At 42.8% G+C, this 16,373-nt stretch overlaps 1 long non-coding RNA gene across 1 annotated transcript in view; it reads left to right on the top strand.

The window, feature by feature from the left end:
• Positions 1-16,373, top strand: part of LOC144823994 (uncharacterized) — an 84,657-nt gene that overhangs the window by 28,391 nt on the left and 39,893 nt on the right. The window lies entirely within an intron of this gene.

Below are 16,373 nucleotides of genomic sequence, written 5' to 3'. Positions count from 1 at the left end.
CCAAGGCCTTTGTGTGTTGATTTTGAGGGAGAAAGCGGAATGTATTATATCAGAGAAATAGCATGACCATACACCAAGAAAAGTCTCAAGTCGAATAACAACAAAGTAGTCAATCTAGAAATAACCCAGTGGCAGTATAGTTTGCAGGAACAAAGAGGGAACCCCATACCACAGACTTATGGGGATTATCAGGGCTAAGTAACCAAAAGTGCAACACTGAAAAAGACACAGGGGGCAATGGCTGAACCATACCCTATTATGGTGACAGCTAATCCGAAAAGGGGACCCGGAACAACTGGTCTTGCCTGTAACAAAGATCTAGCCAGTTGTGATGCAACCTTGAATAGCAGGACAGGGAGACCAAGAATTAGGGTTCAGTGCCCCCAGGGAAACATCTGGATGTTAAACCTGTAACATTCACCATTTGTCTGGGGGAGCAGGATCAAAAGACCACGTAGGAGACCAAAAAGGCCATACCAGAACGACCAGCCCAGCTATCAACTAAATGTAAGGAAAACACTAGCACCTGGAAGTACAATGCCGATAGGCTGCAGTGGTGGGCTACAGCATGAACAATGGAAGACTGGACCAAGACAGTCCTCTTGTAGAAATGGTCACATGGAACTGACCCCAAGGCAGGGTGCAACTTGCAAAACAAGAGGCTGAGCGCAGACCCATGTGAGCAGCCTACAAATGCAAACCATGAGCGGGCTACAATTGGCAGGAGAAAGTACTTCAATAACCCACAAGAAACACAGGACCAGTATTCTCCCAGCATATGTCTAAAGTGCAGGTCACTATTACAGAAAGAGGGGGCAGGCATTGGGGAAGAACAAATAAGAGCAGCATTGTTCTGGGAACCCCATCTTTACAGATATACCACTAGTTACAACCAGGAACCATCAGTCAGAACCCTGGCCAGAAAATATAATAAAAAAAATATGCAGCAAAACAAGAGAGAAATCTCTGCCCCAGTCTAGTGTGATCCCAAAACCAGGTCACCCACAGACCAAGAGTTATTGTAACCGCACACCAAGGGGGAGCAGGAAAAGGAACTGCAGCATAGTGGCAAATCGAAAGCAGCCTCAGGCATGGTGCACCATACAAATTTCCAAGGACACAAATTCAGTTGAACATTGTAGAAAAAGCCCACTGCCGGCCAACCGCAGAAACAGGCACATGAAAAGACAGGAGCCACACACACCCAGCATATCATTCCACTTCCAGAGAAACCAGGGACAGAAAAATATGTGATAGGAAGAGCCATTTTAAGTGGATTCAGCAGAACAAAACGTGCAGCACAAGCCCTTCACATGTCCGCAGCCAGCAGAAGAATGCCCCCCCCCCTTCATTAGAAAGGAATACAACAGAAAAATACCAGCAGCTAGCGGTGCCAGGAGTCCATAAACATTGCCATCAGTGACCTTGTCACCCATACTGTACCTGTCCTGTCATGAAAAAAACACCAGTAGGTGGGAACAGACGAGAACTCCGTTCAAGAAGCACCCCCTTAGAGCTCCATCCACAAAACTCAAAATTATCGGGCTAGGTACAGAAAGAAGGCTCCACAATACCAGTCAAAGGAGGATATTGAAGAAAACAAGGTTGCTGAACTTGCACCTCAGAGCACAGGAACAGAGCCAGCTGATGGAACAGCCCTCCGCAGTTGGGTATAGGCATTATGATATGAATTCCAGTGAGTGTCTAACCATGCCTAGTTCACAGTTGATCAAAGCCAACATTAGTAGGCGGAAATCGCAGAGTTTCACTCCAACAGAGTTGCATATAAATTCAGCGAAGTTCTGCCAATGAGTGGAAATATGCGTATCGCGCTGCAATTTAGTGCCAGTAGTACGAGCAGTGGTGAAAATCAGCGTGAACTGCACCATGCGGTGAGCAAGAGCCCATGGCTATTTAAGTTGATTTTGTATCGCTGGAGTAGAAAACTACTTGAGTGACAGCAAACCTACTTGAGAAGCAGCCCACTCACCACGACCACCTGCGTTTGAAAATTGTACTAGGGGGTGCCAAATCTTGCCAGCCAGCTGGCATTTCTGGAGACTTGTGGGTAAAAAATTCTGTCATTCAACGGTTAATGAAATTTGGCTGGAACTGCGCGTTGTAAGATGGAGTCGCCCAATTCCGCAGGCGGAATGAAACATTCCGCCTGCCCGTACTCCGCATGCCTCATTATTATCCTACAGAGCGATTAGCGTTATGACAGTAGAGTTGACTGTAGAGAAAGTGAGTGATGTGTTCTCCTGTACCTGGTTTGCCAGGTGGCCTTGTAATATCTATGAAAATATGTTTTATATCTCAGCGCTCCAATGTGGCTCTCTGCCACAAGTCAACCCTATATCATTCGAGAAAATAAATAAGCCTAATCCCAGCAGCTCTCTGTTCAGAGCTCAATTTGAAGTATAAAGATCAAAGCAGTGCTTTAAATCAGCAGGTACTGCCGAGTGCTGATTAACTGTCTTTCTTTAATTTGACAGGGAAAGTGCAAGTGCCTGCACTTTTCTGTTGCAAAACATTTATTGGGAGACTACCTGCACTTCTCCTCTTCTCAGGAGCAAGAAGGTATTCTGAATAGTGAGTAATTGCACTTCTGTATTTCCATGTAAAGCACTGGACCAAAGCAACCATGGGAACAGCTTCATCACCCCCGGACCACGCATGCAACCTAGGATTCATCCTCGACTCCTCCCTCTCCATGTCAAAACAGGTCAACATCATCTCCTCCTGCTACAACACCCTCCGCATGCTTCGCAGGATCTACAAGTGGATCCCGACCGAAACCAGAAGAACGGTGACCCAAGCCCTCGTCAGCAGCAGGCTGGACTACGGCAACGCACTCTACGCAGGAATCCCGGCCAAACACCTGCGACGACTCCAACGCATCCAAAACGCCTCTGCCCGACTGATCCTCAACGTCCCCCGCCGCAGCCACATCACCTCCCACCTAAGAGACTTGCACTGGCTCCCCGTCAACAAGAGGATAACCTTCAAGCTCCTCACCCACGCACACAAAGCACTCCACAACACCGGAACAGACTACCTGAACAACAGACTCAACTTCTACACCCCCGCCCGCCAGCTCCGCTCTGCCAGCCTCGCCCTTGCCACCGTCCCGGGCATCCAACGTACAATTTCCGGCGGCACCCGCTGCCAAGACCTGGAACACCCTCCCCACCCATCTGCGGCGGACCCAAGACCTGCTCACCTTCAGAAGGCTCCTCAAGACCTGGCTCTTCGAGCAGTAGCAGCCCCCCCCGTAGCACCTTGAGACCCTCACAGGTAAGTAGTGCGCTTTACAAGTTCATTGATTGATTGATTGATTGAATTGGCAATAACAAGTAGCAGATTGCTCTTGGATAGGCATGTGTTTGGCATTCATGTTTTTTACTTGCCATAACAGAGGAATGGTCTTCTGTATTGCAACTGCGAGAACTTGGGCCTGTAGTGGTCCTCCAGTCTTGGGGAAACGTCCTTCAGCCGGAATCCTGATGTGCCTTTACAGTGCTAGCAAAAGAACAACATGCCTTTAGTACACATTCGGTCACCACGTAAGTCCTTTGGGGGGCACAGGGGGGTAGGTATGCATTGGTGGAATGGTGTAGGATTTAGAAAGTCCAACACCTTTCCTACTGTTGCTCATACTGGGGTTGGAATAGTAAATTAACCTATTCCAAAATCCAGTGCTCTCCTAAGGCAAGTCGTTATAACGACTTGCCTGCTGAACAAATGCATACTAAAGTCGCATTCGTTCTAATGACGGCGCTTTGAAGGCACAGTGTGATTCCGGCTTGCGGAATACCATCACACATTCCCAGTCTTTTCTATGAGCAGGCAGTGGCACAACACGACTCCCAACACCCTGGAATGTATCAGTGTTGGTGTGCCTTCCTTCATCTCCGTACACGCTGCACGTTCTCCAGAATGCCTTTGAATAACTTGGCATGGTAGGTTTCGTCAGTATTCTCACATTAATCAGGATACCCTGGGGTTTCGGTGTATAATTTTTAGTAATTAGAGGTCTTATAACGTCCTATCCTAGCGTCGCTATCTCACTATATTGGGTTGAAGTATATACGCTAATAGTAATGAATATTCTTCTGGTGCTCAAAACTGGATTTGAAACCGGGAAATCAACCTTTGGGGAGCTACTATGCAAGTGGATTTTGGGCAGTGTGCTGACAACAGTTTATTATAAAAAACAGTGGACATGTGCAAATCACAAGAAACAAATGAAGTCATTTGGCATAAAAATAGACAGCAAGACGTTGGAACATGACTTGCAAACTATTTTGTTTGCTTACTGGCACATCTTAAGTGCAAAATATAAATTCTTTGTTTTTTTTAGAGTTCTTGTGTAACCAAATAAACGGCTACTGATTGGCATGAACTTGTTCACGTCATTTCCTTTACAAACACATTTATCTAAAACCGATGTACAGTAAAAAAAAAAACTATCTTAACTCATTCTTCCTCGTAGATTTTCAGTGTTAATTCAAGTTTTTTTCATATTCAGTTACACACCGTATAATTGCTGTACTAGTTTTGCACTTCGTGCACACAACACTATTTTAACAAAAAACATTAAAGTCAGGTACTGCTGCATAAGTAAAACGACTCGACCCCCGCATGCTCATAACTAGGACAGTGGATTATGAAAAATGTGAGCACAATATAGAGAATGGTGCATGAACTACCGTTTTAATGAAATAAATAATGTTACATTGTACAAAACTTGTTATCGCTCCTTATTAGATTTGTAACACCGAACCAATGAATGAAAACACTGGTAATATTGATTTGTGTATATACGATTCTCCTGTTACTGTCTTCCAAACATACACATAGTGAGATTAACAAGCATTGGTAAATACATTAGGTTTTGCCTTTGTGATGAATAATAAAAAAAAGTTTTAACTTGCTGAGCAGTTGTGCAAAATAATTTAAAGGAACCCAGTAGAAGTGTTATGACTTTTTTTTTTTGAGAAAGGCAATATATTGTGCAGTAACAGGTGGTAAGGAAGGTGCGCACTCAGACAGTATACATCAAATTGTATGCCTGGAATGCCCTTCCCTATGAATTGCCCAACACACAAGACCTTAGGCTGATTAAAAAGCAGTTAAAAACCTTGCTCTTCAATTAATATCCAGCCGCGTTCTTCGCCCTTCCGTCTCCTCCCATTGGCTTCCTTGCCGTGACACTCCTGAGTATTCGTGTGTGTTATAAATATATAATAACATAACATGCCCCCTGTCCGTAGGATGTACAGCAGCAAAGCATCTAGCAGCTTTAGTTGCTGCGGGTGGTGCTCAGGTACTCTTCCAGGAAGCGGGACACTCCTGACAGCACGGAGTCGACATGTCTGTAACTTCACGATGGCACACTAACCTACACAGGCATGGTGCACCAGCAGGCAGCTGGGAGGGGGAACTTTGCTGAATTAGCCATGAAATTCCCAACCTCAGACCAGGCATAAGAGGAACGACACCAGCTGAGTAGCCTTGATTTAAAGGTCAGGTGACATTTGCACTGTTCTGCCAGACTGAAAAATCTATTTAGGTTAGTGGAGATTGTCCTGCGTGTCATCACTCAACAAGAATTTCTGGCTGCACTAGAACCCTCAAATCTATAGCATTATACTCGGAGGGAACGCAACTTTGTTGTCACTGCTCACCACTAACTTCATTTTAGAGTTAGCAGTTCAAGGAATACTGAGGTGGCAGGCTCCATTTAAAGGCATGTTTATAAGTTATCCAAGCGAACATTGTTTGAGACTGACACACCGACTCTTTAAAGAGCAGGAAACCCTTGCTAACTCAGAAAAGGGTTCACATTCATCCCTGAGGTTCACTGACAAGTACAAGGTAAATCTATGTGAAAGAAAAAAATGTATTTGTGCATCTACGTGTTTTCTGTAATGGAACTGCTTTATAAAAATATACTGCTTGAAACACTACTTGGCGCAGTTGTTTGCATGCTCATAGAATTTCACAAATGAACAAATTCACAAAAAATCCAAGTACAGAAAAATACTGCTAATCACACAAGCAGTATAGAACATCTCCTCACCGTACCTACATTTTGATAATAGGCAAAAACACGTATAGGGACCTACAAGTAATAAAATAGATTTCCCCTAAACCATTTTACTCTTGAACATGCTTTCTTGCAATCTGCACAGGTTCCCTTCATGTTTCCTTAGAAATGTTTGACGCCGTTCTGATAAACTGATTCTGATTAAATGGTCTGAGATTGTTCCTAAAAGGTTTAAAAATCCAGAGATCCTAAGTGCAGGTTGGAACCAAAGTTCAGCGCCCTGAAAGAAGTTGTCATGGAGGAGACCAGCTGCAAAAGGAACAGTAAAGCAGGACTTTAAAGGCGTGCAAAAGAGAGGAATCAGCAGCAAACCATGTAGAGAAAAAGTGTAGCAAACTCCAAGGGCATAGATAATCCCTAGATCAAAATCTAAACATAATAATAGACCCTCCACAACATTCAAATAAATATGTGCTGAAACAGTGAGTTATACAAAAATTCTTCAATCTTTTTATTTTGATTATAGTATATTTTCATGTTATATTTGTCTTTTGTTTAAATTTCTTTTACTTATTCATTTCAATTTTCACACTAAAAAACATTTATATATAATAAATAATGTTCAAACACAAGAAAGAAATTGGTTATTTACAACTAGAGACGTACATAGACAATAAGTGTAGACAGAAAAATTACATAACCACAATATCAAAAACAAATTACACCAGTGATATACGAGATATTCAGTCGTTGGAATGATTGATGAAGGCAATGCGGTTGAATAGAACTACGCGCGTTTCGGCCCAAGGCCTTCGTCAGGTGACCGTCATTCGTACATTATATATAAATAAAAAAAGTGATATAACCTAAACAGACAAAACAAAGACAGAAAAAATATAAATATATCAACAGCTCGTACGTACACGTCAATTTCAGCAATTTACAGCACAATTTATGTTTCTGTATTCAAGGGTCTATAACATTTACAGTACAGATGCATATATATATACAGTGTTAACATTTTAGTGCAACCACTCAATTTAAATTAAAGCCAGACCATCTAATTATTTAATTTAAACATGCCAGGTTAACTTGTAGATGATCGTTTTTCAATTTTAGCTATATTTAGTATACTTTTATTGAAAAATCACATAAAGTTTAAACATTTTTATTTCACTCCTAACTATGATAGTTTTTCTAAAGGGTTCCCAGACCAACAGTTCCATATTAGAGGCAGATGCTTCGAAAAGAGAAGAATCAAGAAAACAAGATAGATTTAGATGTGGATGAAGTACCTATTCAATCAACCTAAAGTTGCCCTTACGAGGGATACACCCAATTTTACTTACATTATAATTGTCACGTTGTTGAATCAACACAGAAACTTCGCTTCCTATGGCGACAGCTACTATTTCATTAGTATCGAGTCTGATATGCTGAAAAATAGACATGCGATCTTGTTTAGACACTAATGTTTTACCATATACTATTAGACACTATCTTAGCTGCTCTACATTGAAGATGTACCTGATTTATTTCTGCAAAATGACTTTCAGCGCACTTAATCACGTGTTGATTTTAGTGAATCAGGTCAATTGGTGATAAAAACGTGTCCATAGGATCTTTGTTCCAGTAGCCTGACTCTAAATTAGTGAGAGCAAGAAAGATTACTGTTTATATGTCACTTCACCCTTCTTTTTTTCGTTTAGAGTCTGTTCACAATATATAGAATTGACTAGACAAGGGCCTATGGCGAATTATTATTTTTATACCGCAAAACCCTTCTTTGTCAAATAAGGTCTAGTCCAAACAGCAGTGTACACATAATTACAAATTGCGTACCAAAGGAATATCCTTGCAGTATATATCCTTATTGCCTCACAATGGTCGCAGTTATAACAAGGCGGTAATTGCGCAAAAGTTGTATTCTGATTTTGTATTTAAAAAGGGAAAGCAGCAAACCATACATCTGTGCAGTTAAATGTGTGTTCATTATGCCGGTCATTTGTCAAATGAAGTGGGCTACATGGAAACAGACAAAAAGGGTGAGCAAAGTCTCCTTACTCAGGAGACCATTCTGTATACTCTGTGATGGGACCATACATAGCAAGTAAATAGTGAGATTATCCCTCAATTGATCAGAGCAGCTCTTCACTTTCTGCAGTTGTTTTGCCTGAAGAGGAACAGTCGGGAGTTAGTAAGGGCAAAATAGATTTTTTTATTTCCAGATTTCTTAAGTACAAAAATAAACTATTGGATACACCGATTTGTAGATGTTATCCAAACCTGAAATACAATAGCCATAGAAAGAGAAAAGTTGTTTCAGTTATACTCCAAGGAATACAGACCTCCACTTGTATGGCAAAGCCTAGGCAATGGAGCTCAGATGCCTCATTCACTTCTGGCTATGAAGGGCTAGAGAAAAGAGGGAATCCATGTTAGTGGTCACAATGGGGTTGTGATTCTGGCACCTGTGCTGGGTGATGCTCCCAATTGCCAACTAAGGCAGCATTCTTACTGTGACCTGAAAGGCTAACCCAACTATCTGTCATCAGTTGCTTGTAATGGTGGACGGGGATACTCAGCCTCCAGCCTTGTGGCCCCCTTTAAATGACTGACATAATTGGAATCCACCACCATGTTTTTTTTCAGAACTACAAATGTGCTCCCTGTTCCTGATGGTTCAGACCGTTCTAAATGGCGAACCTTGAAATTGTTGTAGTAGAATGTGGGGGAATTACTGGACAAGTATAAAGCAGTGGAACTGCTTTCCTGTTCTACTTGTCAAAGGCTTGCAGCAAGTGAGAGATCTAGACATAGTGCCACTAAGCGCTGAACATGTGGTGTCATCCAGTGGATTTGGCACCAATGACCGCTTTAGTGGGGTCTCACCGGAATCAAATGGCAAAGTGCAGGAAGTTTTAGTGGAAAGGACCACAGTTTTTCAACATTGTTTCCAGTACTGTCTTTCAGGAGTTATTTCAGGTAAATTCAAACCTATTTTATCAATATATAACTGTTGTGTTGACGTCTGTTTTTACAACAAACAAGCAGTCGAACTGAGCAAGAGGGGATGCAGAAATAATTGTATTAACCCACGGAGCTCTATGGCGCATGACGTTGCCTGTGTACGTAGCTTATCTGTGATTTTACCGGTTATGAAAAGTTTCACTCAAACAACTGTGATGTTTTCAGACTAGGGCCACGGCATTGTCAAGTAAATTAAATGGTATTCCTTTTGTAAAGATGACAGGATGCAGGTAAGTGATGAAGTCTTTATTATAAGACAACACCTGACACCAAGGGTACGTCTGATAGCAAGTGCCTCAGGCGAGCAACTGTCATTCTAACTGTCAGCCTGCCGGTGGTCAGGTAGAACACCCTGACGTCATAATGCCCCGGCAGGCAGCTCGTGCAGGGAACAAGTCGCGCGTGCATTAATAGACCAAGCAACAGTTTATTAAACACTACACCTTTTAGCTTGGTTTCTGGGGAGATAGCCCCCTGGCGGCTTGGTAAAAACCCCCAGGTCTCTCTTGCTATTTGTTTCTACAGATGAGAAACCGAGGCAAGGTCTGATTTTGCCTTTCCTTTTAAGTCATTAGTTTGGATTGGCATCAGTGGATTTGGCACCAATGCTAGCTTTTCTCTGCTGTAATTTCGCAACAAAGTGTTGTCTGCAGATTGGCCTGCCATCGAGTGGAGTTTGTGGCTGCCCAAATGTGTAGTCCTACTGCATGATGTCTTCCACATGAGGCAAGCGTGGCTGTGAGCATCAGCCTAATCCCCAGTGTCCGAAGGATGACGCTGGAGCACCATCCCGCAGGACACTCACCATGATTAAATCGAGGCTTGGAACATGTGTTCCAGGCCTACAGGCTCCCATATGGACCAAGAAGTAGGCGGCACAACAGGAGCAAGCTGTTAACCGCTGCTGTAACAATGGGAACAAGGCAATCGTTCTCTGGAGTGGTGGTTTCCTAGGCAATTAAGGGGAACAATGGAGAGAAAGCACTTACGGCAATAAAGAGTGAGACACTCAAGTAGGAGTGAGGCAAGCAGAATGAGGATAATGTACCAATTAAAGAAATGCTGAACGGAGTACCATCCCCTGGACTATCAAAATGAGCAAATCAATGTTTGGAACGCGTGTGTTCCAGGCCTACTGGCTCCCATATGGGCCAAGAAGTGGGCAGTTCAACAGGAGCAAGCTGCTACAGATGCTTTAACCATGAGAAGAAGGCACACGCTGCACTGCGTTGTGCTCTGGAGTGGTGGATTCCTAGGCAATTAAGGGGAACAATAGAGCGAAAGCAATTGCGGAGATAAAGAGCGATAGGGGCGGAATGGGGATAACAATTAAAATAAATGTTGAAAAATAGATCCAGAAAAGGGGATGGGAACAGTACTTTAACAACGGGAAACTGATAAGAGAAGCACACGAGGAACCACAGGAAAGAGTATGCTGCAGTTAATAGAAACAGTGAAAAAGTAAGTGGCAAGCACAGAAACCATTAAAAAGCAAGGGAATAGGATGTAAGCCCCTTTTAGCATTTGTATTAAATACAATAGATTTCAGAAGCACAGCGCAAGCGAATCCTAAAAATAGCTGATCTCCAAAACAAATTGACTGATGATTAAACATATTTACACAGTCTTTACAACAATAATTTCTTTTTTTGAGCTCCATCACAAACTCCATATCGTTTAATCTTGCCATGATGTATCATTGATCATAAAAAAATTTAAATTGATCGTTCTCACTATATTTTTTTGAAAAATTTGCTGAAGTATAACACAGGAAGACAAAACCTTTCTCATTGTGAAAAGAAAACTCATTTCTGACTATGGAAGAGGCTCTCGGTAAAGAAGGATCTTAAATTAATACGGTGCACTCTTGACTGTTTTTTGTCGAGTCAACGAAATGCCTAGGGACCTGGTCCTACTTTTTGGAAACATGACAGTAGTACAACATTTTATGCTTAAAACATTGCATAGAATGGAACCCAGCTCCCAGTGGCAACACATTCTAAAAACGTGTTCATTTTTAGGTCTCGCCTAGCGAATGCAGCGCATGCGTTGTATCGCCTTGGCGAGACTGTATTGTCGTTGGTTTGGTGCGCAAAGGGAGACAAACCATATGCGCGCACAGACAGGCGATGTGCACACGCATGGCGTCTCTTCTCTGCCTCACACGCTCCCACCGCACGCTTGTTAAAAATCCGATCGCACATCAGTGTCTGTCTCTCTTTGTCTTCACGTAGAGGTGAGTCTTGAAAGTCACGCCTGGCGTGGGTTTAAGCGTTGGGACTGTTTTTATGTATTTATATTAAAGAAGACAGAAGATAAGATCCTGCATCCTCAGCTGTTTATCCTTTACGAGCCATCGGCGATGAGGGGGGCATGGTTCAGGGATGCAGGAAGGAGCGCCTTCACATGGGGGCTCCGGTGGCTGGTGCCAGAGCTGTCAGGACAAAAACCATCTATATGTGCTTAGGAGTCATTGCAATGCATTTATGTCTTCATAAAATGCCATATAAATAAGCGACCGGCCTCGTCTGCACGCTGGGACCTCTTTATTCATGCAGTGGATGCAGCTGGGGGCGGCTCTGGGCTGGGCAAGGGGGGAGGAGTCAGGCACAAGGGTGCCCGGGGCTCATTGCTGGGCGTGCCCACACTGGAGGGTGGCACTGCTGAGCACAGGGGCAGGACTGGGTACAAGAGTGCCCGGGGCATGGGTGGCACTCCTGGGCACAGGGGCAGGAGTCGGGCACCAGGGTGCCCTGTGCTCTTTGTATCTCAGGCCAGTGCTGGGAGTGCCCACACTGGAGGATGGCACTGCCTGCAGCTTCTCTTATAGTTCATGCTTCCAGATGCCCCCTTGTATTTCTCTAAAGTGAGCGTAAAGCGTAGAGATGGCTGGTTTATTGTATGATGTCGATGGTAAAAGGGACAATATTGTTAATAGTAATTACTGTGCCCATGCACACCATCATCATAATATTGTTGTTTTCATTACCATATCTATTGTTCCTAAACGTCATAAATCCAAAGTGAAACTATAATAAGAATTATTAATAATATAATATTAACAATAATAATACAATTAATGTTACGATCATTTTAATAATGACAGTGTACTTGCACACCCATCTAAACCATATCAATTGGTATTATAATAATATAATTACAATAGTATTATTAATAGTGCGCATGCACAGCCTTAGGACCATATCCTTATTACTACTGCTGATACTAATAGCAAAAATACCATGGTGCATGTGGGTGAGTCAGAGTTGGCCCTACAGGGTTTGCGTTGTGGGGTTGATGACCCCTTAGCCATTAACATGGCATCATTAGAGGATGACGCGTCATCTGCAAGGCCATCGGCATGACGACACTTACAAGGTGCAAAAATATCTGGGTACTTTATCAGAATTGATAACGGGATTGATGATGCAGTTAGTGGCCGCCATTTCAAAGGTGCACGTTTGCATGATGAAAATATGTGTGCACACTTGTCATCACGCAAGCGCGAGCATGCCTCATTACGTATGCTCTGCCAATGAAATTAAAGAGGTACTGTTTTTTTTTTAAATTTAAAGATCCAAGATAAAAAGTTAAATAAAATAAATAAATGCCATTAGGTCATAATCATTTTTTGTAAATGGGAGGGTCTGGCAGCAATTTACTGCCTGCTCCTGTAAAATACAATAAAAAAAGACCACATTGAGGGTTGCGGTGTTGGAGGAGGGGAGGGGAATCGTTATGTGGGCGTGGGGGAGCAATGGAGAGTGGTTTGGGAGAGAAGGGCAAACCCGCAAACTAGGCAGAGAGCAAATGGGCAGTGGGAAAGAAACACCTGATGAGAACACAGCATGGGGGAGAGGGGGGGGGGTAATTTGGCAGGGAAGAATCACATTAGAGAGAATGAGCAGAATCGGGGAAATAGAGCAACAAGGGGGGACGAGAGAGACGTAGTGGAGGTAGAGAGAAACACCGAGTTTGAGGGAGAGGAAGTTTGGCATAAGAGTGGCAATCAAGAGAAAGTGAGCAGAGTATTTCTTGGGGAGAAGCACACGATGGAGAGAACTGGCAAACACATGCACTTTCATGGAGTGCATAACCAAAAATACAAAAAGTGGTCCCTTACAAGTGCTCAGTGAAAGGATTTAAGTAGACAACCAAAAGGATGGTAAAGTGGTTATACTTTATCAGAGGTACAAACACAACAAGCATTTGCAATGCAATAGGTCTCGCATTTACGTGAGTTTGAGCTATTGACATTGCAAATAACAATGCCTTTTATTTTTGTTATCGTTTTTAAAACATAAATAAAAGGCATTGTCATTTACAATGCCAATAGCTTAAACTTGCGTAAATGCGAGACCTATTGCATTTCAAATGCTTGTTTACTCTGGTCTAAGCTGTAACATCTCGCACCGGGGACAAACAAACCAAACCGTGATTACATGTATTAATAATACCTTCTAGACCTGTTGCCTTGATTTTTAAAATGGGGCGCTTTGTTTTGCTGGGGTGCGTCGTGTTTCTGTTATTGTGTTATATTATTTGTGTTGTCTGTTTTTATGTATAGGGATGTTCTGTATTTGTGGGTGTTTGGTGAAGTGATGTTGCTGTAATATAGTGGTGTTATGTACCTCAACCACAGTCCTTCTGTAGTATGGGGTTATTGTACAGTATGGAGTTCTGTAGTTTTAGAGGAGCAATAGCAGAGGTAGTTTAGTGCTATGACCGGTTACTGCAGCGGAAAAGGGTGGAACTGCAGTGGTTGCATTTTAGTTGTGAGGGGCGATATGTGGTGCTATGAGGCGGTGGGGTGGTAATGCATTGATGGAAAGTGGTAAGATAGTTGGTGGATTTGGCAGTTTGGTGTGGGTTAGTTCTCGTTTAGTTCTAGTTAGATGGTAATACAGTGGCGGTGTCACAGTGTAGTGATGAAATGATAGTATGGTAGTAATATGTGAATTCATGGTGGTGTAAGGTCGTTATGTGGTGCAGTTAGTAGTGTGCTGCTATGGATTGTCTGTGTGGTGTTGTTGGGGGGAGTGGTGCAAGGTTTTGTTGCAATGTTTAGTTGTGGTGTGTTAACTGATGTGTTTAGTTGTGTGCAGTGACAGGTCAGTGGAATGAGATGGTAGATTAGTGTTGTGAGTATTGAGTGGTGCTGGAGCAGATGGGTGGTGCAGTGAGGTGATAGTGTATTTCATGTGCTGTCCCAGTGTAATGAAAGATGGTGATGAGGTATTTTTAGGTGGTAGTGTAAGCATTGAGAGTGTAATACATCAGCACTGGGTGGTATTGTGCTGCCTGAGATAGTTTTTGGTGACGGAAGACGGTGGAATGATTCTACGGTGCTGTAGAGAAACAGCAGACCAAGGGATAGTGGTGCAGTATTGGTTAGAGTGTAGTATGGTAGTTTGGTAGTAGTGTGGCGATACAAGATGATAGTGCAGTGCTTGGATGGCAACGTTTGGGCCCGGGGCCACTCCACCTGCTGCGCCATTCAAATCATGCCCATAGTGCCTGCAAGATAACTGCACTTGTGACTGCCTGTTAAGCACTAAAATATTATAATATTTGGTGGTGAGAGGTGTTCCAAGAGCTTGGGGCCCTGGTGTCACCGCCTGCTGCACCATTGAAATCATTACCATTAGCCTGCAAGGTGACTGCACTTGTGACTGTTTATTTAGCAGTTAAATATAGCAAGATTTGATGCTTAGTGGAGTCCCTAGAGCTTTTGGTCCCAGTGCCACTGCACCTGCCTCAACATTTAAATCAAGCTCCTTTTAACTGCAAGATAACTACAATTGTGTCTGCATGTATAGTAGTAAAATATAGCAATATTATGTGTATAGAGGAGTTTGGCCAAGTGCACTGAACCTGCTGCACCATTCAAAACATGACCCTATTGCCTGCTAGATAAATGCACCTGTGACTGTCTTGTTTAGTAGTAACATTTAGGTATAATCTGGGTTTAGTGGGGTTCCCAGAGCTTTTGGCCCTTTTGCGATAGTGCCTGCAAGGTAATTGCACGTGTGACTGCCTATATAGTAGTAGAAAATAGCAATATTAGGTGTTTGGAGGAGTTCTGAGAACTTTTGGGTGATGCCACTGCACCTGCTGCACCATTCAAATAATGACCTTGTTGTCTACAAGGTAACTGCACTTGTGACTGCCTTTTAAGTTGTAAATCTTACCATAATCTGGGTTTAACAGTCTCCCTAGGGCTTTTGGCTCCGGTGCCACTGCACCTTTCAAATCCCCTTTAACTGCAAAGTAACTGCAATTGTGACTGCCTGTTTAGTAGTCAAATATAGCAATATTATGTGTTTAGAGGAGCTCTGACAACGTTTGGGCTCGGTGCTACTGCACCTGTTGCACCATTCAAATCATGACCCTGTTGTCTGCAAAGTAACTGCATTTGTGGCTGCCTGTTTAGTAGTAAAATATAGCATAGCTCTTGGTTATTAACTTCATATTTTAACGTGCATTGTTTAATACAACATTTAGCACTTGATCATAATGACCAAATAGATTAAGCTGAAAAAATCAATCTGATAATGCCTATAAAGTGCACAGAAATGTACTGAGGCATAAATGTGAAATGCCTAAACGTTCTAAGGCTAAAGCATCTGCTTTACACAACTAAGTGTGAAAAAGCAGGAATTCCGGCATACTGTTAGAAGCTGTCTGCCTTTTCCATGGGAAGAGATCTTAGCTTGACAGTGAATGGGGCTTAAACTGCGTGAACAGCTTTTGTAGAAGTATTGTAAATGCGTTCATCTAAGGGAAGGTTTACAAAAGGAAAAAAAAGTTCATAGCAAAAGCGAACGAAAACAGTAATTCGGAATGGGAATTGATAAGACCCCCCTTTTAAAATGTATTAAATACAAGAGATTTAACAAGCAGAGGCTTGTCACACAAATAATCATATATTAACCGGCATAGTTATTACGTTCATCGATATAACTAGAATTTAAGCCACGAAGGTTAATGAAATCAACCATGCTAATGGGAATATAGACTGACGAAGTGCGTAAATGCATGCAATCCCGTCATAAAGAAGAACAGAAGAAAAAGAACACAGAACTCAAGCTCCCCCCCTCTAACCCAGTGCCCTGCCCATCCCACCCCACTGAACACCCATGTTCAATGTCCACCACTTAATGCACCCAGACCCAGCTCTCGCTTAACCGGGTCCTCCACCCTCCATCTCCGAGAGACGCAATAATCTAAGGTATCGGGTACAGGTGACCTCACGGAACTCCGAAGATAGCAAGGACAAGGGCTGCCACAG

Source organism: Lissotriton helveticus, chromosome 3_1 (genome assembly GCF_964261635.1).
Source record: "Lissotriton helveticus chromosome 3_1, aLisHel1.1, whole genome shotgun sequence".
In the NCBI taxonomy this organism is placed as follows: Eukaryota; Metazoa; Chordata; class Amphibia; order Caudata; family Salamandridae; genus Lissotriton; species Lissotriton helveticus.
The sequence above is the reverse complement of the archived record's forward strand: the minus strand, read 5'-3'. Positions and strand labels throughout refer to the sequence as shown.